At 38.2% G+C, this 27,284-nt stretch overlaps 1 protein-coding gene across 3 annotated transcripts in view; it reads right to left on the bottom strand.

Annotated features, from left to right (window-relative positions):
- The window catches only part of LOC105228580 (ras GTPase-activating protein raskol), a 254,245-nt gene that overhangs the window by 211,004 nt on the left and 15,957 nt on the right, over positions 1-27,284 (bottom strand). The window lies entirely within an intron of this gene.

Here is a 27,284-nt window from a genome sequence, read left to right as displayed (position 1 = left end):
CCTCTTCTTCACTTTTATATTATTTGGCTGTATTTGAGGTTCCAGAGCCGGCTAGTTTTTGAGATATTGATCTGAAATTTCAGACAGGTTCTTTTCTCACCAAAAAGCAACTAATTTGTCGGTATCGCCGGTATCGGACCATTCTAGCATATAGTTGTGGTACAAACTGAATGATCAAGGTCAAGTGCTTGTATGGAAAAGTTTTTTATTTGACGAGATGTCTTCACGAAATGTGGCGAGAATTATTGTTCACAGCAACGCCACAAGTTTTGAACATTTTGGATCATATAGCTGAACCGAACGACCAAAATCAATACAAAGATCTGGTGATGCTCTTTTATAGTCTAACTAACCGCCCAACTCAGCAGACTAATGGCCGACATAGGAGGCCCAGCCAAAAACATCCGAAAACAACGAAGAGCGCAATAGAACGAATAAAGAAAGATACAGCTATTAACCCGTCACGGATACTGCAAAAAGTAACTCCACAGAATGGGAAAAGTCGAAGAGCCCGTCATGCCTATACAACCGCAACGAGAACGCACTGCTGTAGAACATCTGATTGGCCCAATAAACGCGGACAAAGTGGAATACTCTGTGTAGGGTATTATTGCTACGGCGCAACCGAACTTAATTTTTTTCTTTTTATTTTACTTTAACCTTGTGTGAAAAATGTCAGTTAAGGCCCACAGTCATGAAAAATTACGTCAGCGCCGATACAACTTTTAGATTATAAACAATCGATTAAACTAAAGCAGACAAATTAACGCTTTACTTCTGTCACTAGTTGATTTGACAAGCAACTGCATTTTAATTACATTTTTGGCAAAGCGGGTTTAATGTTATACAAACGTTTGTTACAGTTACTTTTTTGACATTTACCTAAAGCTTTACGTAAACTATTTTTTATACAAGCAACTCAACGCATTACAACAAATACAATAATATCATTGTAAATATAAATAGCTACATACTTCGCACAGGTGTTACGCGTCAACGATTTTGCTAAAGTGCGAATGCGTACATATGTAATAGACGCACTCGGCCGCGGCGCAGCTTTAATTACAGCAAATGTCAACGACGCGTACATTCATTAATTTTAGCCAAATTAAGAAATTAATTGGCTGAAACGCGATTTTTTTTTTCTTCGCGCAACTATTTGGAAGCTCGTAAATTATTGAGTTATGTCATAGGCGGCGCAAAGTAGACGAAGCGTGAAATTTGCAATTTAACGTCGGTTAAATACAGCGCAAAACTATTGTAAATAAGAAAAAAAGGGTAAAGCAAGCTGCGCTAAGCTTTTATTAAACGTGCAATGCAAAATAAAGGGTGATTTTTTAAGAGCTTGATAACTTTTTAAAAAAAAAAAAAGCATAAAATTTGCAAAATCTCATCGGTTCTTTATTTGAAACGTTAGATTGGTTCATGACATTTACTTTTTGAAGATAATTTCATTTAAATGTTGACCGCGGCTGCGTCTTAGGTGGTCCATTCGGAAAGTCCAATTTTGGGCAACTTTTTCGAGCATTTCGGCCGGAATAGCCCGAATTTCTTCGGAAATGTTGTCTTCCAAAGCTGGAATAGTTGCTGGCTTATTTCTGTAGACTTTAGACTTGACGTAGCCCCACAAAAAATAGTCTAAAGGCGTTAAATCGCATGATCTTGGTGGCCAACTTACGGGTCCATTTCTTGAGATGAATTGTTGTCCGAAGTTTTCCCTCAAAATGGCCATAGAATCGCGAGCTGTGTGGCATGTAGCGCCATCTTGTTGAAACCACATGTCAACCAAGTTCAGTTCTTCCATTTTTGGCAACAAAAAGTTTGTTAGCATCGAACGATAGCGATCGCCATTCACCGTAACGTTGCGTCCAACAGCATCTTTGAAAAAATACGGTCCAATGATTCCACCAGCGTACAAACCACACCAAACAGTGCATTTTTCGGGATGCATGGGCAGTTCTTGAACGGCTTCTGGTTGCTCTTCACCCCAAATGCGGCAATTTTGCTTATTTACGTAGCCATTCAACCAGAAATGAGCCTCATCGCTGAACAAAATTTGTCGATAAAACACATTTCGAACCGAACACTGATTTTGGTAATAAAATTCAATGATTTGCAAGCGTTGCTCGTTAGTAAGTCTATTCATGATGAAATGTCAAAGCATACTGAGCATCTTTCTCTTTGACACCATGTCTGAAATCCCACGTGATCTGTCAAATACTAATGCATGAAAATCCTAACCTCAAAAAAATCACCCTTTATTTACAATTTTCACCGCAACTATGGCAACGCCACAGCGGCTAACAGCATCCGTTTCACTTGTTCAATGTATGTATGTAGGTGTGGAGTAGAGTTTAGGTGATGAATCAAACGTCAATGTATGACTTGTTGCATGAGGCTTACAATTGCTTTGCGAAGCTCGAAATGCGTAGCTGCAAAAGCCAAGAAAGCCTTTATAAATATGTAGTATGTAAGCCAAGCTATGTAGCCTGGTTCTTTTTTTGCACCAATCAGCGCAAAGCCAACTGAAGGTGTTTTACCACTTTCTGTTTGTACGCAAAGCAAAACAACAATTGTGCATTGTCAAAGCGACTGTTGGTCAACCCAGTTTTAGACAGCAACTGCTAGCCTACAAATAAGCCGAGTGCAGTAGACGCACTACTGACTAGCGAACAACACTTTTCTAAAGCACATCTTTCTTTTTATTGCCTTATCTGAAACTACTATTTGGCGTATGGGTTTTCAATTGCCACTTTTTTTTCACCTTTCTACACGGTCTTGCTTCAGCGCCTAACAAATTCTTCCCGATCTTTGTTTCTCAGCGCACATATGTATGTATGTAAGTGTTATTTACTTGGATGGCTCAAATATCTTCACTCACTTCCAGCGACAAATTAGCGATATGTAGTTAAGCTAGGACGGATCGATAAGTAAGCGGCGAAAGCTAAGAGCGCTTGAAAACCGTATACAGCGACACTTTGCTTTCGTTGGCGTTCGTGAAAAATTATCGGAATACACGTTTTTTTCACTACGAACAATAAGCGCAATCGGGAGGCCACCTTCCAAATCATGGCTGTTTTTACCATAGATCAAAAAACTCTGGACTTCATGTGAGGAATCTGCTCCATAGTAGTGAAAAACTGTGCTAACGGCTGGGATTCATTATGATAAGATCTAAATATGTAAATCTACTACGTATCTTTATATATATAAATCTTCTGACCGTGTGTTTGCATTTGAACTGCTCCTAAACGGATGGGCCGATTTTGATGAAATTTTGTGTGTATATTCAAGGAGATTCGAGAATGGTTTAGATTTACAATTTGGTTCACTAGAAAATGTATTTTAAATTATTTTTTTCATTTTTAATCAATTGTTAATTTTGGAAGGTTTGACCGATAGATGGCGCTACCACCGCAGTATCCAATATTCAAACCTTAAATTGGCGTAAACTTGCATTAAAGAAAACGATGCCAAAGTAAAAGGCGGCATCTGTGGATCAAGTTTTTATATTGTGGACAGAGTTGTTCGTTCTTAAGTAATAAATTGGGTGATTCAATACATCTATGGGTAGCTATAACATTTTTTTCATACCTGCTAACTATTGGAGGGGGTACTTGACAGGCAATTTAAAATTGATCGATGAATAATATACCACGGGCATCCCAAAAGACTGATGCCATAACCTTGCCAGCCGATTTTTTTGTCTTTCCACGCTTGAGAACCGTTTCTTAATATGCAGTCCACCAGGCTGACAATCGATTGGACTCGATTGATTTCACTGATGCACAGCCCAAATTCAATAGTATTTTTACCCCAAAAACCAATTCTTTCTTAACCCACGAAATGCTTTTTGATTCATTTTTGTTGCTTAATCAAAAATGCGATTATTCCTTAACTAATACTTATAATCTAACTAATAGAAATCATGTAGATGGTATTAGTAGTACTACATATGTATCAGCCACAGTAAAACGTAGGCGGGTCCTCTAGTGTACATATAATAATGGTAAATCAGTCGCAGCACTGTGAGAACTCGATGCAAAATTGCAGCACAACTGGCTCAAACCGCCGGCATCACCATGGCTGAATCAAGGAGACTACGTTTTCAAATAAGTCATAAATATTTAAAAAATTTCGTTTTTTGTAGGTTAAGTGATTATGGTACCGCCCTCGTATGTTTAGCCTACTGCTTAACACATCTTCTTAATGCAACTCACCATCATCATTGATGCCGTCAGTCATTCATAAATTCAATAGGCCTGGCATGAATGATCGCTTAACTGCTACGCAGCATGAATCTTCCGCATCTCACCCAATGTGCCTAGTAAACAAACAGGTACTCGGTCTGTCGATCATCATTCGTTGCGGTCACTTGACAAGCATTACTTTATATTGACAACGCCTGCAGTCACAGCCAGTCTGACTAGCATTAGTGTTTATAGTAAGTAGCAAGCATCAAGTTGCTTTTGTCCATTTTCAGTGGTTGCACAACTTCACTTTCCGCCTTTTCCGCATGTGCAGAGGCATATTTTCTCCCGGCTCGCCATAAAAAGCAACTTTAACGTGCTTCCAATTTATTGACTGGCTTAAGGAAGTCGCGGCAACCGACATTGTATGAGTTTGCACGTGCATCAAACCGTTTGTTATGATTTGCAGTGTGCAGTTTTACCACTGGCGTGTGTAAAGTGAAATGTTTTGTTTTTTCTGGCATGCCTAATCGTCTTAGACCTATTTTCAACAGGTTCGCCAAACCGGCAGATATTGTCGCCGTCTCGCTTGTAGCATATCATTTACTTTCTATTCATTGCAGTTGGTTAGTTGAACGGGTTAAGATTATTTCGACTGATTATTTATTTTTAGAAAAGATGGAAAGTAACATCTCGATACTTAATCGTACGATATTGGTCGGAAGTATCCAAATTGTTGTGTTTTTAAGTAGCAAAATAGGCCAAACTTTCAACTCGATTTCAGTCCATTTTCGACTTAGAAATTTATAACACATATTTTCTACGAGCTAAACAGCATAGATAAATAAACTTATAAGTTGATCTTGAGAAACTCCGAGAAAAGTGCTCCTTAAGAGGAACGAATTTGTTATGCATCCTTTTTTGGTTTGGTTTGTGGGCCGGTGGAATCATTGGTCCACATTTTTTGGCTGACACCCGCGAAAACGTAACCGTCAATGGCGCCCAATATCGCGTCATGATAACCGACTATTAGGTGCCTGATTGAAGCTTATGATCTCGGCGACTTTTGGTTTCAAGACGGCGCCACTTCACACACATCGCATCAATCAATGGATTTATTGAGAGAAGACTTCGGTGAGCAAATAATTTCACGTTTTGTGTCAGTCGATTGGCCAACAAGATCGTTCGATTTGAAGTTTCTGTTTTTGTTTTCTTAAGAAAACCTTGAAAAAGATCACCCTTTATATTAGGTTGGTTAAAGTTTTCCTTCGTTAAAGACAAATCCGCTAGAGAAACGTTTTGTAAGACTAATAGTGTTTTCGGGGATGGTACTCTATCACTTCGAATTACGCAGGAATGGTTACGAAGATTCAGAGCGGGTGAAAACGACACCATGGATAAGCCAATCGCCGGAAGACCTGTGACGATGAATACCGACATCAAATCATGGAAAACATCGAGTTAGACCTGCATGTGGCATCTCATGACGCAGCCCATGCTGGAGTTAGTCACCAAACCATTTTAAACCATCTGCAGAATGTTGGATACTTGGAACTTTCTGGACGGAATCAACACCTACGATACGCTGCTGAAACGAAACGAACTTGACCGATTTTTGAACCGGTTGGTGACTGGCGACGAAAAATGGATCACATACGACAATATCAAGTGAAAACGGCCGTGGTCGAAGGCCGGTGAATCATCTCAAACAGTTGCCAAACCGGAATTGATGGCCAGGAAGGTTTTGCTGTGTGTTTGGTGGGATTGGAAGCGAATCATCCACTATGAGCTGCACCCATACGGCCAGACGCTTAATTCTACCATCTACTGCGTACAACTGGATCGTCTGAAGAAAGCAATCGACCAGAAACTTCCAGAATTGGCCAACAGGAAGGGTGTAGTGTTCCACCAGGACAACGCCAGACCACACACTTCGTTGATGACTCGTCAGAAGCTCCAGGAGATCGAATGGGAGGTTTTATTGCATCCACAATATAGCCCGGACATAGCGGTGGTGATTACCACCTGTTCCTCTCCATGGCGAATGCCCTTGTTGGTGTAAAGTTGAACTCAAAAGAGGCTTGCGAAAAGTGGCTGTCCGAGTAGCTATTAAGGTATTAATATGAACATGTGCTACGCTTGCTGAAGCAATCAATGTCGGACGTCACGATTTGGCTTGAATATTTCAACATCTATAAGACCCATAAGGCGAAAAGCTATTGTACTCTATTCTAATAAGTCTCGAGAGTATGCACAATTCTGCATTCCATCATTGCATAAGTTCTAAAAACCCATATTTTTATTAAAAATAAATATGTACGCAGATGCAAGAAATAAATTTTATTTAATCAAGAACGGTACGTTCTTATGCAATGTCTTTTCCAAACGAGTTTGCACTGTAAATATTTAACTATGAAATTAATATTTCTTAGCCGAAATCGGGTATAAATACACTTAGAGCCACCATATTTTCATCAGTTCAAGTCAAGGCTTTAACAATTCTACAATGTTGGCTCTAAGATTAACACTACTCCTGATGGTTTTGGTATCAGTTGCCAATGCTTTTTGGTTCCTTCACCCATTCGAACATGAAGGGAATGGAAAACCACGTTGTTCTACTAGAACCACTCCTTCTTCGGTATCAACGACAACATCAAAAACAAATCATACAGGAGGAGAAATTATAAGAGTGAGAATAGGCGAAATTACCGAACATAAAAGACAAATACCAAATTGTATTTAATTGAGAACGGATAAAAATAAAATCGAAATTCGGCTAAATCAGTCTACAAAGCAGACTTCAGAGAATTTATTATGTGACATTGTATATTCTGAATAAATAAATTTTAACCTCTAATACATAGAGAAATAATGTGTATACTTTATTACGAGCACTAATTTTATCGCGATATAACGATGTTGTTAAAAACCATTTAAAGTGCGGTAAGTTTATCAATGGATTCCTAGATTATGCTAGGTCAAAGATCGCACGTAGCCTACTATATGTAGACCTTTGTGATGCCGTAGAAAAGAAGAACTCATGTGTTCGAACTATAACAAACTTGCACAGGCGTTTAATCTCCACTCCCCCCAAGAGTTTAAGAGTTGACCTTCCAAATGCGGGACAGTCAAGAAGGAAACGTTGAGTTGTGTCCAACTAATCTTCTTTCATACAGCTGCTGCAGATGGCAGATGGTAGGTAGGATTCCCAGCCTTATTGTGTGGACGCCAATACGGCAATGGCCCGTTAAAAGCTCCACAACTAGGGAGGGGCTAGCCTTACTCTGGCCAAAGAGATCACTAGATGTTTTGCAATCGATCTTGAAGCAAAAGGCTTTTGGGACAGCGCGTGCACCGATTGTGTCCCAGCGCTGACCAAGCTGCCGTGTAGCCCACTACTATTTAATAGTAGACCGCAAGAGGATACAGGAGAACCGATCCGCTCCCATTCTAGCAATAGTGGTTCTAGGGTGCCTTTCCTTGCTAGTTCATCAGCTTTGCAATTACCCGCGATTCCGCTGACGCCTGTCTTATCACAAAAACATTCGATGCCATTGAGCGAAGTTAGGCACTCTTCGACCAGCCCTGCAGTGTAAATGAGTTGAAGGAATGTATCGGTTATCTGCTATCTGAATGGATGTTACTGCTCTGAAGGAGACTGCACTCCGGAACAGTAAATCTACTGCTACCTTAACGGAAATTGAACGTACGTTTTTTTCTAATAACAGTGTATCTTTGTACCTAAAATGGATGCAATCAGTTGATAACTTGCCCCAGAACTAATGTCATTCCATTTCCAAGCATTGAAGGCGTCACGGAAGGCATTCTCTGGAATAGCCTTGAGAGCTAAGGTGCATGCAGTTTCGATCCCCTCTGTCGTCTCAAAATGCCTCTTTGTCACGAGATCTCACTCAAAGATCAATGACAGGTGACGACCTGTGATTACCTTATTCAAAAATTGAGGATCACTTTTATATCAAACGCCTTTGTCGCAGATTTACCGAGTTTCACACAGAATTTAATCACGTACCTCTGCTCCAACAAACACTGCATTTTGGTCTTGCACCATTCACAGAAACACGTCACGCGAAAATGTTTGCCCTGACTCTCCATGTGTACGGTGACAACTGACCGCTCGTTCGTTAGCTAGGAACGTCCTCTACCGAATCCAGTCGGTGCGCGCAGGCTCCGAAGCCCAGTCGTAGCGCAATTAAATGTCCTATTACTTTCCAGACAAACCCTGTATACATCTACAACTTACCTACAGTACTTTATACGGCGACATGTACATGTGAGTAAATTTGCCTTGCGATAGTGGTGCCATCGGTGGATTCATAAATACGGACCGTATATAAGAGCTTAGATGTGTGTTTCCTGGGATTAGTGGTAAACGAATCAAAAGTTAGCTGACCAGACGTCGAAACAATGGACGTAACAGACGACTAGGTGTGGGATAAAAAACATGGAGAACTGTACCAGTGAGAGTTTATAATGGAAAGGATAAGATTCCGTGTACAAAGAAGAAACGGCAGCAGAGCCAATGCAATCATCAGAAGCAATAACCGTAAAAGCGGTAACAAAAATGTAAATTTCTTCTGAAAGAACAGGGCAACAAAAAGTAGACACAACTGCAGTGGAAACATGGGACCACAGGTAGGCGACGTATATGGCACCTTGTAAACGTCAGAAAACGATGTGCATCATTATTCCATACTATAGCACAATAGTCGCCTTCTTAAAACCAAGTTCACTAGTTGATAACCACAATTTCGACTGTTCCTTGATCTCTGGGACATGACACTAGATCCAAATATGTGTCCAAGTACACGAAATGACCAGTTTAACTTGTAAGGTGGCCTTAAGTTCGATTTGAGTTTAAATATGATATATAGAGATATGAAGACTGTTTCTCAAAGTAGCATAAGTTGCCTTTCGATAAAGAATGAGATTTCCGAAAGAGTTGCTAAATACTATGATTCCAATGCCAGAGTTGTTAACGTTACAGGCGACAAACACCAACGAATTGACAGCGCAGATCGAACAGATTACGCAGAGAATTTATTTGCCAGACAGTAGATTACTTATAGTATACCGACACATTTCCAATTGAGTCACCGATTTCCTACAAACGACTTTAAAAGCAATTAAGCTGGTGGTATGAACAAGCGCCATCTCCATTATTGCTTGCGCTGAAGCACTCATGGACGGACAGCACGATTTTGCTTGAATATTTCAACATCTATAAGACCCATAAGGCAAAAAGCTATTGTACTCTAAGTCTCGAGAGTATGCACAATTCTGCATTCCATCATTGCATAAGTTCTAAAAACCCATATTTTTATTAAAAATAAATATGTACGCAGATGCAAGAAATAATTTTTATTTGACCAAGAACGGTACGTTATTATGCAATGTCTTTTCCAAACGAGTTTGCACTGCAAATATTTAACTATGAAATTAATATTTCTTAGCCGAAATCGGGTATAAATACACTTAGAGCCACCATATTTTCATCAGTTCAAGTCAAGGCTTTAACAATTCTACAATGTTGGCTCTAAGATTAACACTACTCCTGATGGTTTTGGTATCAGTTGCCAATGCTTTTTGGTTCCTTCACCCATTCGAACATGATGAGCATGGAAAACCACGTTGTTCTACTAGAACCACTCCTTCTTCGGTATCAACGACAACATCAAAAACAAATCATACAGGAGGAGAAATTATAAGAGTGAGAATAGGCGAAATTACCGAACATAAAAGACAAATACCAAATTGTATTTAATTGAGAACGGATAAAAATAAAATCGAAATTCGGCTAAATCAGTCTACAAAGCAGACTTCAGAGAATTTATTATGTGACATTGTATATTCTGAATAAATAAATATTAACCTCTAATACATAGAGAAATAATGTGTATACTCTATTACGAGCACTATTTTTATCAGATCTATCAAATTGTAACCAAAGTTTATAGGTAACATTATCTTGGCATGTCTATGTCGCAGTACGAAAATTGGGGAACACAATTCTAAATTTGACTTTGCAGTATACAAATTAAGCACCAAAAAATATACCGGGATAAAACCTGATCTGATGACCAAAAATTATTCAAACCAAGGAGCTTTAACAGTTTTGTTTCGATTTGAACAATTTTTGGTCATAAGGTGGCACACTGCAAAGGTATTATTCGGGTAAAGTCTTACAAGTATGTCGCTACATTAATTGATTCGTAGATTATAATGTGAAAGGGTCAGATGGAGATTAAATTTGTGTTACATGGGAATTAGGCGTGGTTATAGAAATATAAGAGGAACATTATGTACCGAATTTTGTTTTCGTCCATCCGCACAACATGACCTAGCCAGCGTAGCCGCTGCCTTTTAATTCGCTGAACTATGTCAATGTTGTCGTATATCTCGTACAGCTCATCGCTCCATCGAATGCGATATACGCCGTGGCCAACGCGCAAAGGACCATAAATCTTTCGCAGAACTTTTCTCTCAAAAACTCGCAACGTCGACTCATCTGTTGTTGACATCGTCCAAGTCTCTGCACCATATAGCAGGACGGGAATTATGAGTGACTTATAGAGTTTGGCTTTTGTTCGTCGAGAGAGGACTTTACTTTTCAATTGTCTACTGAGTCCAAAGTAGCACCTGTTGGCAATTGGATGATATCAATATCATCGGCATACGCCAGCAATTGTACACTCTTATAGAAAATGGTACCTTCTCTATTTAGTTCTGCAGCTCGAACTATTTTCTCCAGAAGCAGGTTGAAAAAGTCGCACGATAGGGAATCGCCTTGTCTGAAACCTCGTTTGGTATCGCATATATTTATCACAGTTATTATTTAGCAATAACTATCTTGGACCGTAACCTAACAGTTGCTAGCTAACACTTTGTGGGCTGAAAAGCCTTAGGCCTAATGAAATAAAAATATTGATAATATGGCTTTATTCGTCGACATACAAGTATGTAATCTCCAAATGCATATGGAATGGAAATGGTTTCTTAAATTTCGTTACCGGTTCGATAGCATGGAGTTTCGAGGGTTTTTATCAATACCGCCATATTTACGTGAAATCCTTTTCGAGAAAGTCATTTGTTTAGTCTGGGAAAGAGGAAATAATATCCGCGGACCAAATCTAATAATTTCTTGACTTTATCGGTCATAGTACGGTTTTCTTTCGTACTATATAAAAGTCCAAAAAACTCTGCACTTAATTAATTTTTTCATAATAAAATAGCAGCGCCAATTACTTTAACGTCTTGTGTGACTTCGATGTCATGAGACATTGACTGAATTAAGCGGTTACATGGGTTTACGGGTTTCCAAAAATTGAATTTTTTTATTATTTAATCAAATTCTACAATACCTCTAAAATATTGCCCTAAATTTTCAAGTTGATCCGAGTAATAGTTTTGCAGATACAGCCCTGAGAACTTGTGTGCTCAAGGCTACCTAAGCTAAGTGCGTAGCCTTTAAAGGCGTTTTTCTCGAAACTGTGTTTTTGAAGTCGGTTGGCAGGATTTCTCGGGAACTACGCAACCGATATTCATGAAATTTTACACAGATCTTTGAGATACAATTTTTAAAGACTTGGACGAAGGATTTTCTTCGATTACAATTATTTGAAAAATAAATGCCACGCAAACTTAACTGAAATTTTCTTTTTTTTTCCTTCATCCAAGTTCTAAGTTACGTTTTTAACTAAAACATGCATTTTTTGACTTTGCATGATGCTGCAGGGAGTTATCTTCCCAACGCGAATGCATCTTTTTTCCGAGGAATCACTGGAAATGGCATCGCAATACCCGAGTTTAAAATAAATTTTCCAGAAATTTCAGAATTTCTAATTTATGTTTGTAACAATAAAAAAAATGTAATAAAATATTTATTTTTTTATGTAAAAAAAAAAAATTGTAGAAAAACTGCTGTTTTTTACCCGAGGAAACCGAGGAGTAAAATGTAACTGTGATATTTACAACTTAACTTAAATGTGGTTAACTTGTTATTCATATTTCAACTACAAGCATAACGATGATGACAACGCAATTTAACGTTTCAGCAGCTTGAGTTGTTAAATTTCAACTAATATTATACAAAAGTGGTTCTATTTCAACCGTTATAAAAATATTGTAAAATTTCAACTGATATATAGTTGAGTCGAAAACGTAATATAGCTCATTGAGCCGAAGGTCATAACATCCAGTGCCCTATATTTTGTGCAATAACAGTCAACGCTTCGCAAATAAATGAACTTCAAGGGAACTAACAGCAGCTACAACTCTACGCAACATGCACAGCGGAAGTATGCATATGTTTTGAAAAATATATTTTCTAAAATAAATATGCGCAGATGCAATAAATAACAAAAAACGGAACGCTATTATAGAATGTCTCCTCCAACTGAGTTTGCACTGTAAATATTTAACTACGAAACTGAAGCGATTCCTGAAGCGTAATCGGGTATAAATACGGATGGAGCCACCTCAGCTTCAACAGTTCAAATCAAAGCTTTAACAATTCTAACAATTTAACAATGTTGGTTATAAGACTATTCCTCGTGGTTGTTTTGCTATCAGTCGCCAATGCTTTTTTCTTCCTTCCTAAACCGTCAGGCTGTGGTGGTTCGTGTGGTTCCTGTTGCCAGGGAAAGACAAGTGTAAGTGTGACCTGGAATAAGAAACCAGGAGGTAGTCCTTCATCACCCGAAACTACTTCTACGTCTACCTCCACCAGCACTAGTACCACTACTGAATCATCATCAGACACAACAACAACCACAGCATCAACAACAACAACAACAACGACAGCATCATCAGACACAACAACAACAACCACAGCATCAACGACAACAGCAACAACAACCACAGCAACAACAACAACGGCGGCACCTACACGTCGTCGGTTAGGACGTCGTCGTCAGATTGGTGGAAAGAGAAGAGCCGCTTCAGGGAAAAAAGCAGGGAAAAGTGGACGCAAGGGAGTACGCGCTGGAAAACGCCCTGGAAAATCTGCTAACGCCGTAGTGCGTAAAAGTAACGGCAGCAAAGCCAAAAAGGCTAACAAGGCTATCAAGGCTAAAAAGGCCAACAAGGCTAACAAGGCTAACAGAAGCAGCAACAGCAAGAAAAAGTCTGCTAAAAAAGCTGGACGCAAACAATGAAAACATATTTGATTGAATTTGTTGTATTTAAATTGATGTTTATTCCCATTAATAAAATTGTTGGTTAATAATAAAATAAAGTAAAAAAAGAAATAATTGTAATGTTTCGTAATATCTTATAAACAAACAAACAAAAAGCTACCTCCACATTATTGCCTCTTGACAACCAGTGGATTCAAACGATCCACAGGTGGAGGGATTGATATCACATGAAATGTTTGGATATTGCACTGCTGATTATGAAAGCTAGTAAATTATTTTACCTGATATAAATAAAAGCTAACTTTATCGGCTCGTCTATGAAACATGCTCAAGAACATGTTCCTATCTTGAATAATCCTTAGTGATTTCGGGAAGATATGGTAACAGTTTGACCGTGCCAAGGTTATAAGCAATTTAACCGACGTTTTGCCATCATATGGTTTTTGACATTTGTCATACTTATTGTATAATTTCTTATACTGCTATAATTTCTTTATTTATTTATTTTTTTTTTTTTTTTTTTGTGAAAACGAGGCATGGCTTTACGTGTTTCACATTTCTTTTCTTTGTTTCAAGATATTCATAGATTGAAATTATGATAACATTGTAAGATATCGTACATAACGTACCGCACCATACAAGTACCTACATACTATGTTGAAGTTACTTTGAATTTAAGCTACTAAGAAATATTTTTTCGGAAATCTTTATTTATATAAATCTTCTGACCGTGTGTTTGCATTTGAACTGCTCCTAAACGGATGGACCGATTTTGATGAAATTTTGTGTGTATGTTCAAGTAGATTCGAGAATGGTTTAGATTTACAATTTGGTCCACTGGAAAATGTTTTTTAAATTATTTTTTCATTTTTAATCAATTGTTAATTTTGGAATGTTTGACCGATAGATGGCGCTACCATCGCAGTATCCAATATTCAAACCTTAAATTGGCGTAAACGTGCATTAAAGAAAACGATGCCAAAGTAAAAGGCGACATCTGTGGATCAAGTTTTTATATTGTGGACAGAGTTGTTCGTTCTTAAGTAATAAATTGGGTGATTCAATACATCTATGGGTAGCTATAATATTTTTTTTATACCTGCTAACTATTTGAGGGGTATCTTGACAGGCAATTTAAAATTGCAAAAGGTCTGCCATAAAAAAATAGCGGCATAACTGAAGTGTTGATAAAAAATTTGAGATATACAGAAATCTTTTCGAAGCATTGCACAGAGCAATGCAATATACATACAAGTATATCTATAGTATATTTAAAGTTTGGGGTTTCTTCTTTCGAGGCTTCCTTCTCCCAGTTCTTGGTGATTTTACTTCACACTTTATTCAGGTTGTGATAGGACTGATAAATTGAGAAGCTCACACTACGAACTATGTAGATCCTAACCTACCGCATTCGTCTCGAATATTTTGGTAAAATCACATATCTCCGGACCTACAGGACTAATTTCAACATTACGGTGCGAAATGGGTGGTATGGAATAACAACTACGTCTACTTTTCATATAACACAATTTAAAATTACATCCGATTCCTTAAATTTCCAGTACACAAATTAAGAACCAATCAACGTATCCTAATAAAACTTTGCACGAATAGTGCCTTTGATACTAAAACTGTTCAGCCCCCGTATACCGAATATGCAGACCCCAGGTCTTATTGCGAACTTTTTATCACAAATATCTGTCAATCTGCGAGATGTATTATATTATATTATAGAAATTCAGATAATCCTTATGTGATAATAATAGGCCCCTGTACCAAAAATCGGTTCAATAATTCCCTCAGTCCCCATGTACCTAATAGAAACATTTTCCAACTTCTATATGACTTTATCTTACCTTAAAAAACTCAGAGAGGAAATTTTTCTCTTAATAATATGTAGTTATGCCAAATATTGATAAAAATGGATTAATATTATTCCTATCTTCCATATACCTAATAAATAAAATATTTTCAAAATTCCTGTAAGCTTTATGCCATCCAAATCGGACGCTGGATATATATAGTATAATGTCGAAAATATTTGAAATTATATTATACAGCATGTAATAACTTTAGTTATTCTCACAAATCGGTTTAATTCTTACAAATTGCAAGAGTATGAAATGTTCCCCTCGAACTGAGCCCTTTTTTACTTGTTATGATTGGAAGGGTATTGTACACAAAGAACTAGTTGTAGGAGGTAAGCAGTTAATAGAAAATACTATTTAGGCGTTTTGCATCGTTGGTGGAAAATAATTTGTAGACCATATATTCCCAAACTGAAAGTTTACATGTCAGCAGCATTTTATGTATGGATCCTCCGGCATTCACAGTGCAGTACTCGAGGTGCTGAAGAATATTCATATAAATGCTATAAAAAATCTATGCAGGTGTTGGCTGATCGGTCCTAAGTTGTCTAACGGTACCTAGTTGGAATAAATAATAACTTTCAAAGATAATATAATGTGCATTAAATTTTATATCTAAAAAGTTCGGATATTTTTGAGACACATGTGTAGTCGAGTTGTATACATAGATATTATTTATATTTTTATTATTTTCATCAGCTACACGAAGGTCATAACACTCAGTGCCCTATATTTTGTGCAAACATAACAGTATTATTATTCAATGATTCACAAATAAATGAACTTCAAGGGAATTTCCTTTAACTTTAACTCTATGCAACATATTGTGGGAGTATACAAATTGCATAGGTTCCAAAAACATATTTTCATTAAACATACATATGTATGTGCACAGATGCAATAAATAACTGTTATTTGAGAAAAAACAGAACGCTATTATAGAATGTCTCCTCCAACTGAGTTTGCACTGTAAATATTTAACTACGAAACTGAAGCGATTCCTGAAGCGTAATCGGGTATAAATACGGATGGAGCCACCTCAGCTTCAACAGTTCAAATCAAAGCTTTAACAATTCTAACAATTTAACAATGTTGGTTATAAGACTATTCCTCGTGGTTGTTTTGCTATCAGTCGCTAATGCATTTTTCTTCTATCCTAAACCATCCTGTGGTTCCTGTTGCAAGAAAAATACCCACTATAATGTGGTCATTAATGACAAACGACCACCAAGTAGCGGAAGTACTAGTAGTCCTTCATCATCTGATACTACTACTACGTCTACCTCCACCAGCACTAGTACCACTACTGCATCAACAACAACGACATCGTCATCAGACACAACAACAACAACGACAGCATCATCAGACACAACAACAACCACAGCAACAACGACAACAGCAACAACAACCACAGCAACAACAACAACGGCGGCACCTACTCGTCGTCGGTTAGGACGTCGTCGTCAGATTGGTGGAAAGAGAAGAGCCGCTTCAGGGAAAAAAGCCGGGAAAAGTGGACGCAAGGGAGTACGCGCTGGAAAACGCCCTGGAAAATCTGCTAACGCCGTAGTGCGTAAAAGTAACGGCAGCAAAGCCAAAAAGGCTAACAAGGCTATCAAGGCTAAAAAGGCCAACAAGGCTAACAAGGCTAACAGAAGCAGCAACAGCAAGAAAAAGTCTGCTAAAAAAGCTGGACGCAAACAATGAAAATATATTTGATTGAATTTGTTGTATTTAAATTGATGTTTATTCCCATTAATAAAATTGTTGGTTAATAATAAAATGAATCATAGAAGTAAATAATTGTAATAAGGGGTTTTATTCAATAGGGACGCTACAAAAGCATACCGATAGGGACAACAAACGACGCCATATTTTTTCCCACTCTTTTGACTTTTTTTTTTGAATTAGATGTGCCATTTCATCATGGAAAGATATACCATTTAACAACGAGTCGAAGTTATTAAAATTTACTATCGAAATTCGCAGTTAGTGGCCTCAACTTTAAAAGCGCTACGTCAAATTTATGGTGTTCCTAATTTTTCTGTCACATCAACAATCAGACGCCTAGTGGGAAAATTTGATTTCACAGGCACAGTACAAAATGTTTCCGTGCCAGTGAGTGGGACGCAGAGGTTACGCTGTACAGTTCAAAACCGCACGGTTTTCGTGAGGAAAAGTCGGAAAATTAGAAGATTCCAAAAAGCTACTTTTTCATATTTTTTTTTTCTTTTTTTTCAATTGCTTTCTTTATTCCGGCTATTCAAAAAAAATGTATTGAAAATTATTTAGTGAAAACGTTATGTGTGTTTCACACAAAGTGATCAATTACAGATTGAAATTTGTTACGATACCACGAAAAGGTCGCTTTAATGTCGGTCCGCGTTCTGTTTAGCATCAAAATCCATTGGCAGCCCAAGGCACATGACCGAGTACTCCCGTGATGCGATGACATACGTGTGGAATCATGGATTGCGGTCAATCAGCAAGTGATCGTCACGATGTTACAGCATGGCCTTTCAAACTACACCTACGATGTTCGATGGACTTTATCTCGAAGTCACGTATGGTATATATGATGCTGTTAGATGCTGGATGTACTCTGTTGAGTGGCAAAAGAGGTGTGTGCCGCACGCACACATTCACACATTGGTGGATGGTTGTTACACCAGATCAGATTGATGAAATCATTTCTGCGGAAATTCTTGATCCAGAGAAAGGCCCAGTATTATAAGAAGGGGTGGAAACCAATATGTTTCATGGACCTTGCGGACACTACAATCCCTTTTCGGTTTGTATGTCTAACAATAAATGCGAGAAACACTATCCACGTACTTTTCTTTCGGAAACAAAAACTGCAAATGATGAATATCCACTCTATGCGTCCCTCACCAGACAACAATGGCAGAACATTCACATTCAATTTCTTCTTCTTCTTTACTGGCGTAGACACCGCTTACGCGATTATAGCCAAGTCAACAACAGCGGGCCAGTCGTTTCTTCTCTACGTGGCGCCAATTGGTTATTCCAAGCAAAGCCAGGTCCTTCTCCACTTGCTCCTTTCAACGGAGTGGAGGTCTTCCTCTTCCTCTGCTTCCCGCAGCGGGTACTGCGTCGAATACTTTCAGAGCTGGAGTGTTTTCATCCATCCGCTGTCTTTTAATTCGCTGAACTATGTCAATGTCGTCGTATATCTCGCACAGCTCATCGCTCATATCGAATGCGATATTCGCCGTGGCCAATGCGCAAAGGACCAGAACCAAGTCGCACGACAGGCAGTCGCCTTGTCTGAAACCTCGTTGGGTATCGAACGGCTCGGAAAGGTCCTTCCCGATCCGGACGTAGCTTTTAGTATTGCTCAACGTCAGTTTAAACAGCCGTATTAGTTTTGCGGGGATACCAAATTCAGACATCGCGGAATAGAGGCAGCTCCTTTTCGTGCTGTCGAAAGCAGCTTTGAAATCGACGAATAGATGATGCGTGTCGATTCTCCTTTCACGGATCTTTTCCAAAATTTGGCGCATGGTGAATATCTAGATCACAACACGTGCAGGATTAGATAGATAACGACAGTTGAAGAGGTAAGGGAGACTCATTTGCAGACAAAAAAGGAGAGAAGCCGAAAGAGCATAACAAGCTGGCCAACAGTATAATACTGATAGTAATGCTCAAAAATTCCATGAAAGGATGGGATCTAACAGAAGCTTTCAAGACCGGATTATACTCTTGTAAAATCTCAGAGGTGATCTAGTGACTTATGGCCAGAGTATATTGAAATTATGGAGAGAACACTTCTGAAGCCTGCTGATTGACAGTAGCATGTATCAGCTTGTTTGTAGAATATGGTCTGACAAAACCACACCCGCCGATTGAAATTTAAGTGTGCTCTGCCCCGATCCAAAAAAAAGGAGTCCCCACAATCATCGCCAACTACCGTAGGATAAGCCTTCTAAACAGCGCTTATAGGGTTCTATCGATCGTACTGTGCAAAAGAGTAAAGCCCACCGTCAAGAAACTGTTTGGACCTTATCAGTATCTCTTCAGATGGCGAAAATCAACAACTGACGAGATATTCACTACAAATCTTGGAAACATTCGTGAAAAGAGGATCGACACACACCACCTCTACGTCGACTTTAAACACGCCTTCGATAGCACAAAAAGGAGTTGCCTTTATATGGCCATGTCTGAAGTTGTTATCCTCGCAGAATTAATACGGCTGTGTAAACTGGCGTTGAGCAATACCAAAATTTCCGTCAGTAACGAGAAGAACATCTCCGAGCCGCTCGATACCAAACGAGGTTTTAGACAAGGCGACTCCTTATCGTGTGAATTCTTTGCTCTACTCCTGCAGAAAAGCTGTAGAGCTGAATAGAGAAGGTACAACTGCTGGCGTACGCCGATGGCATCGATATCATTGGCCATAACAACCGCGACATTAGTTCTGTTTTCTCCAGACTGGATAAGAAAGCGAAGTAAATGAGTTTGGTAGTGAACGAGGGCAAGACGAAATATCTCCTGTCATCAAGCAAACCGTCGTCAAATTGGCCTCTTGTCTCCCAAGTCACTATTGACAGTCCCAAGTTATAACTAGATAAGTCGTCTATCTTGGAACCAGAATTAACACCAACAACAAAGTCAACCTCGAAATCGGACGCAGAATAACTCTTTCCAAGAAACTGAGTAGGCAATTGAGAAGTAAAGTTCTTTTCGACGAATAAAGTCCAAATTCCACAAGTCACTCATCATCCCCGTTCTGCTATATGGTGCAGAAGCATGGATGATGACAACATCTGATGAGCCGGCGTTACCAGTTTTCGAGAGAAAGGTTCTGCAGATAATTTAGGGTTCTTTGCGCATTGGCAATGGCGAATACCGCAATCGATGGAACGATGAGCTGTACGAGTTATATGACGACATTGACATAGTTTATATTTTGTGCAAAAACACCAGCATTATTATTCAATGATTCGAAAAAAAAAATAAACTTCAAGGGAATTTATTTTAACTTTAACTCTATGCAACATATTGTGGGAGTATGCAAATTGCGTAGGTTCCAAAAACATATTTTCATTAAACATATGTGCACAGATGCAATAAATAACTGTTATTTGAGAAAAAACAGAACGCTATTATAGAATGTCTCCTCCAACTGAGTTTGCACTGTAAATATTTAACTATGAAACTGAAGCGATTCCTGAAGCATAATCGGGTATAAATACGAATGGAGCCACCTCAGCTTCAACAGTTCAAATCAAAGCTTTAACAATTCTAACAATTTAACAATGTTGGTTATAAGACTATTCCTCGTAGTTGTTTTGCTATCAGTCGCCAATGCTTTTTTCTTCCTTCCTAAGCCGTCAGGCTGTGGTGGTTCGTGTGGTTCCTGTTGCAAGGGAAAGACAAGTGTAAGTGTGACCTGGAATAAGAAACCAGGAGGTAGTCCTTCATCACCCGAAACTACTTCTACGTCTACCTCCACCAGCACTAGTACCACTACCGAATCATCATCAGACACAACAACAACCACAGCATCAACAACAACAACAACAACGACAGCATCATCAGACACAACAACAACAACCACAGCATCAACGACAACAGCAACAACAACCACAGCAACAACAACAACGGCGGCACCTACGCGTCGTCGGTTAGGACGTCGTCGTCAGATTGGTGGAAAGAGAAGAGCCGCTTCAGGGAAAAAAGCAGGGAAAAGTGGACGCAAGGGAGTACGCGCTGGAAAACGTCCTGGAAAATCTGCTAACGCCGTAGTGCGTAAAAGTAACGGCAGCAAAGCCAAAAAGGCTAACAAGTCTATCAAGGCTAAAAAGGCTAACAAGGCCAACAAGGCTAACAGAAGCAGCAACAGCAAGAAAAAGTCTGCTAAAAAAGCTGGACGCAAACAATGAAAACATATTTGATTGAATTTGTTGTATTTAAATTGATTTTTATTCCCATTAATAAAATTGTTGGTTAATAATAAAATGAAGTAAAAAAAGAAATAATTCTAATGTTTCGTAATGTCTTATAAACAAACAAACAAAAAGCTACCTCCACATTATTGCCTCTTGACAACCAGTGGATTCAAACGATCCACAGGTGGAGGGATTGATATCACATGAAATGTCTGGATATTGCACTGCTGATTATGAAAGCTAGTAAATTATTTTACCTGATATAAATAAAAGCTAACTTTATCGGCTCGTCTATGAAACATGCTCAAGAACATGTTCCTATCTTGAATAATCCTTAGTGATTTGGGAGATAATGGTAAAAGTTTGACCGTGCCGAGGTTATAAGCCATTTAAACGACGTTTTGCCATCATATTGTTTTTGACATTTGTCATACTTATTGTATAATTTCTTATACTGCTATAATTTCTTTATTTATTTATTCTCCTTTTTTTTTGTGAAAACGAGGCGTGGCTTAACTTGTTTCACATTTCTTTTCTTTGTTTCAAGATATTCATAGATTGAAATTATGATAACATTGTAAGATATCGTACATAACGTACCGCACCATACAAGTACATATGTTGAAGTTACTTTGAATTTGAGCAACTAAGAAATATTTTTTCGGAAATCTTTATATATATAAATCTTCTGACCGTGTGTTTGCATTTGAACTGCTCCTAAACGGATTGACCGATTTTGATGAAATTTTGTGTGTATGTTCAAGTAGATTCGAGAATGGTTTAGATTTACAATTTGGTGCACTGGAAAATGTTTTTTAAATTATTTTTTCATTTTTAATCAATTGTTAATTTTGGAATGTTTGACCGATAGATGGCGCTACCATCGTAGTATCCAATATTCAAACCTTAAATTGGCGTGAACGTGCATTAAACAAAACGATGCCAAAGTAAAAGGCGACATCTGTGGATCAAGTTTTTATATTGTGGACAGAGTTCGTTCTTAAGTAATAAAGTGAGTGCTTCAATACATCTATGGGTAGCTATAATATTTTTTTCATACCTGCTAACTATTGGAGTGGGTATCTTGACAGGCAATTTAAAATTGCAAAAGGTCTGCCATAAAAAAATAGCGGCATAACTGAAGTGTTGATAAAAAATTTGAGATATACAGAAATCTTTTCGAAGCATTGCACAGAGCAATGCAATATACATACAAGTATATCTATAGTATATTTAAAGTTTGGGGTTTCTTCTTTCGAGGCTTCCTTCTCCCAGTTCTTGGTGATTTTACTTCACACTTTATTCAGGTTGTGATAGGACTGATAAATTGAAAAGCTCACTCTACGAACTATGTAGATCCTAACCTACCGCATTCGCCTCGAATATTTTGGTTAAATCACATATCTCCGGACCTACAAGACTAATTTCAACATTACGGTGCGAAATGGATGGTATGGAATAACAACTACGTCTACTTTTCATATAACACAATTTAAAATTATGTACATCCGATTCTTTCAATTTCCAGTACACAAATCAAGAACCAATCAACATATCCTAATAAAGCTTTGCACGAATAGTGCCTTTGATACTAAAACTGTTCAGCCCCCGTATACCGAATATGCAGACCCCAGGTCCTATTGCGAACTTTTTATCACAAATATCTGTCAATCTGCGAGATGTATTACATTATAGAAATTCAGATAATCCTTATGAGATAATAATAGGCCCCTGTACCAAAAATCGGTTCAATAATTCCCTCAGTCCCCATGTACCTAATAGAAACATTTTCCAACTTCCATACGACTTTATCTTACCTTAAAAAACTCAGAGAGGAAATTTTTCTCTTAATAATATGTAGTTATGCCAAATATTGATAAAAATGGATTAATATTATTCCTATCTTCCATATACCTAATAAATTAAATATTTTCAAAATTCTTGTAAGCTTTATACCAGCCAAATCGGACGCTGGATATATATAGTATAATGTCGAAAATATTTGAAATTATGTTATACAGCATGTAATAACTTTAGTTATTCTCACAAATCGGTTTAATTCTTACAAATTGCAAGGGTATGAAATGTTCCCCTCGAACTGAGCCCTTTTTTACTTGTTATGATTGGAAGGGTATTGTACACAAAGAACTAGTTGTAGGAGGTAACCAGTTAATAGAAAATACTATTTAGGCGTTTTGCATCGTTGGTGGAAAATAATTTGTAGACCATATATTCCCAAACTGAAAGTTTACATGTCAGCAGCATTTTATGTATGGATCCCCCGGCATTCACAGTGCAGTACTCGAGGTGCTGAAGAATATTCATATAAATGCTATAAAAAATCTGTGCAGGTGTTGGTTGACCGGTCCTAAGTTGTCTTGAATCTAACGGTACCTAGTTGGAATAAATGATAACTTTCAAAGATAATATAATGTGCATTAAATTTTATATCTAAAAAGTTCGGATATTTGTGAGACACATGTGTAGTCGAGTTGTATACATAGATATTATTTATATTTTTATTATTTTCATCAGCTACACGAAGGTCATAACACTCAGTGCCCTATATTTTGTGCAAACATAACAGTATTATTATTCAATGATTCACAAATAAATGAACTTCAAGGGAATTTACTTTAACTTTAACTCTATGCAACATATTGTGGGAGTATACAAATTGCATACATAGGTTCCAAAAACATATTTTCATTAAACATACATATGTATGTGCACAGATGCAATAAATAACTGTTATTTGAGAAAAAACAGAACGCTATTATAGAATGTCTCCTCCAACTGAGTTTGCACTGTAAATATTTAACTACGAAACTGAAGCGATTCCTGAAGCGTAATCGGGTATAAATACGGATGGAGCCACCTCAGCTTCAACAGTTCAAATCAAAGCTTTAACAATTCTAACAATTTAACAATGTTGGTTATAAGACTATTCCTCGTGGTTGTTTTGCTATCAGTCGCCAATGCATTTTTCTTCTATCCTAAACCATCCTGTGGTTCCTGTTGCAAGAAAAATACCCACTATAATGTGGTCATTAATGACAAACGACCACCAAGTAGCGCAAGTACTAGTAGTCCTTCATCATCTGATACTACTACTACGTCTACCTCCACCAGCACTAGTACTACTACTGCATCAACAACAACGACATCGTCATCAGACACAACAACAACAACGACAGCATCATCAGACACAACAACAACCACAGCAACAACGACAACAGCAACAACAACCACAGCAACAACAACAACGGCGGCACCTACGCGTCGTAGGTTAGGTCGTCGTCGTCAGATTGGTGGTAAGAGAAGAGCCGCTTCAGGGAAAAAAGCCGGGAAAAGTGGACGCAAGGGAGTACGCGCTGGAAAACGCCCTGGAAAATCTGCTAACGCCGTAGTGCGTAAAAGTAACGGCAGCAAAGCCAAAAAGGCTAACAAGGCTATCAAGGCTAAAAAGGCCAACAAGGCTAACAAGGCTAACAGAAGCAGCAACAGCAAGAAAAAGTCTGCTAAAAAAGCTGGACGCAAACAATGAAAATATATTTGATTGAATTTGTTGTATTTAAATTGATGTTTATTCCCATTAATAAAATTGTTGGTTAATAATAAAATGAATCATAGAAGTAAATAATTGTAATAACGGGTTTTAGTCAATAGGGACGCTACAAAAGCATACCGATAGGGACAGCAAACGACGCCATATTTTTTCCCACTCTTTTGACATTTTTCTTGAGTTAGATTTGCCATTTCATCATGGAAAGATATACGATTTAACAACGAGTCGAAATTATTAAAATTTACTATCGAAATTCGCAGTTAGTGGCCTCAACTTTAAAAGCGCTACGTCCAATTTATGGTGTTTCCTGTCACATCAACAATTAGACGTCTAGTGGAAAAATTTGATTTCACAGGCACAGTACAAAATGTTTCTGTGCCAGCGAGACAAAGCCGTGACCGAAATGCCGAGAATATTGCTGTCACTAGCGCATCAATTGTGGAAATTAGTCTCTCACACGTCGTTCTCAAGCGTTGGGCTGATTATGGTGAATTTTGTGAAAAGATCTTGGCCTACATCTTAACAAGATCAAATTGACGCAAGAACTGAAGCCGCTTGACCACCACAATCGTCGTATGATTGTGAATTGGGCTGAGCAGCAACTTGAAAAAGATGCGGATTTTCATCGAAAAATCAACTTCAGCGATGAGGCTCATTTCTGGCGGAGTGGCTTCGTTAATAAGCAAAATATGCGTTTTTGGTCAGATAGCAATTCACACGGTCTCCAAAGTCACCATTGTATTTCGAAAAAATTCCGGTTTGGTGCCGTTTATGGGTCGGCGGCGTCATTGGGCCGTACTTCTTCCAAGATGATCAAGATCGGCACATTATTGTGAATGGGAAACGCTACCGCTCAATGATAACCAAATATTTTTGGACCGCTTTGGATGATATGAACTTGGACAATATGTGGTTCCAACGGGAAGGCGCCTCAAGCCACACAGCGAATGTCACAATCGATTTATTGAAAACCACGTTTGGTGAACGTGTTGTTATGAAAAGCTGGTAAAAATTATACGCAAACTTTCTTCCTTCGTCTAGCAAATCTTCTCAAGAATGTTCCTTTTTACTTTGGATAAGCTAACTTTAAAAACTAGCAGAGCTTTCAGCGATTGCGTAGTTTAAAAAAGAAATGCAGAACATAAGCGCACAAAGCCCGCAAGAAAGCTAACAGTAAAATCGACGCACAATCTTTTAAACACCCCAGCAAACTATGACGTCACTTCCATTGCCCGTCATATTGTGACATTTTTAGTTGTGGAATATTTTAAGATCAAAGCTAAGAATGTACTGCTTATGACAGCTACAGCGCGTAGGTAACACTGAGATGTTCTTCCTTCATAAACTTCAAAAAACATTCACACAGCTGATTAGAATTGGTAATGAGCGTAGGAGTGCACACAAATCAAAATAACTTAAGCGTATACCGCCAGTGATTGAACCGCTTGACAAGACACTTTCTTCACAATGGCTTCCTCGAGAGTATTAGAACTTTTCTGTGCAGTGGCACTTGCACAGCACATTTCATTGACAATTTTGATTGCTTCATACATGCATGTATGTATGTATGTACAGAATGCAAGAATAGTAGAAAGATTATGCTGAAGAGGAATATCTACACTCGGTGGGCTCAACACAGTACGAGGCTAATAATAGAGTGACATGGGAGACAATCAGCCTTGGCGTGCTGACTACTGGCACTCACTGCAAAGGTCATTATTTATGTATTTATTTTTTTTCGTATTCCTTGTATTATGTTTTAGTTACTTTGAAAAATGTGCCATTTGATTTTATGCGCTTCCGGTTGCCTCTCATGCTGCGTGGCGTACATTTGCCGAGTGTACAAATGTTGTTTGATTGGCTATGGTTTGCTTTTAATTATGATAGAATAGTGAAATAATGAGTGTGATTATTTTTATAGATGTAAAGTGTGGCGAGGAGATAAGTACATTTTTCAAAAGCCAGCAAAAAGCGATAGATTCGAAGAATAAAGCTTAAAGCAAAATAAATCTTTCCGTTCCCATGACAGTCGGGTCTACGTAATTGGAACGGACCCGGACTTTTATTCGGCCAAGGACTGTCAACTCGGCAGCTTTCTGACGCTACAACAAGAATAAAGCTTTCATACTTAAACCACTTTGTGGCTGTTAACCTCACTGTCAAGAGGATCGTACTATCTTAGAAAGATAAACAGTTTACGACAAAAAACATTGAACTCACACTCGCGCACCTACAGGTTTATCCTGCAACTTCTGGAAGGTCGTACATTTTCATCAGGCTATGACTTAGTAATTTTTCTACTAAAATAAATAGAGTAATTTCTATTAAGCATACATGTACATAACCTCAAATGTTGCCTTTAGATCACTGATCACTACAAAGTTTATAAAAATGGTAAAAAATGTTTCGAGTTTTCGAAAATATTAACGGCTGCAAAATCTAATCAAGCTTACAGCGAACTTTGGGAGCGAAAAGCTTAGCATTTTCTCTCCTGCGCTCTCTGTTGTTACTCGTATTGCCGTTTATGTGACGCCTTACCTTTGTAGTGATCAGATCATAGGACGGAGTCATGTATAGAAGTTCAC

The sequence above is a fragment of the Bactrocera dorsalis genome, chromosome 4 (assembly GCF_023373825.1).
Source record: "Bactrocera dorsalis isolate Fly_Bdor chromosome 4, ASM2337382v1, whole genome shotgun sequence".
Classification (NCBI taxonomy): Eukaryota; Metazoa; Arthropoda; class Insecta; order Diptera; family Tephritidae; genus Bactrocera; species Bactrocera dorsalis.
Note: the sequence above shows the minus strand (reverse complement) of the source record. Positions and strands in the feature narration are given on the sequence as shown.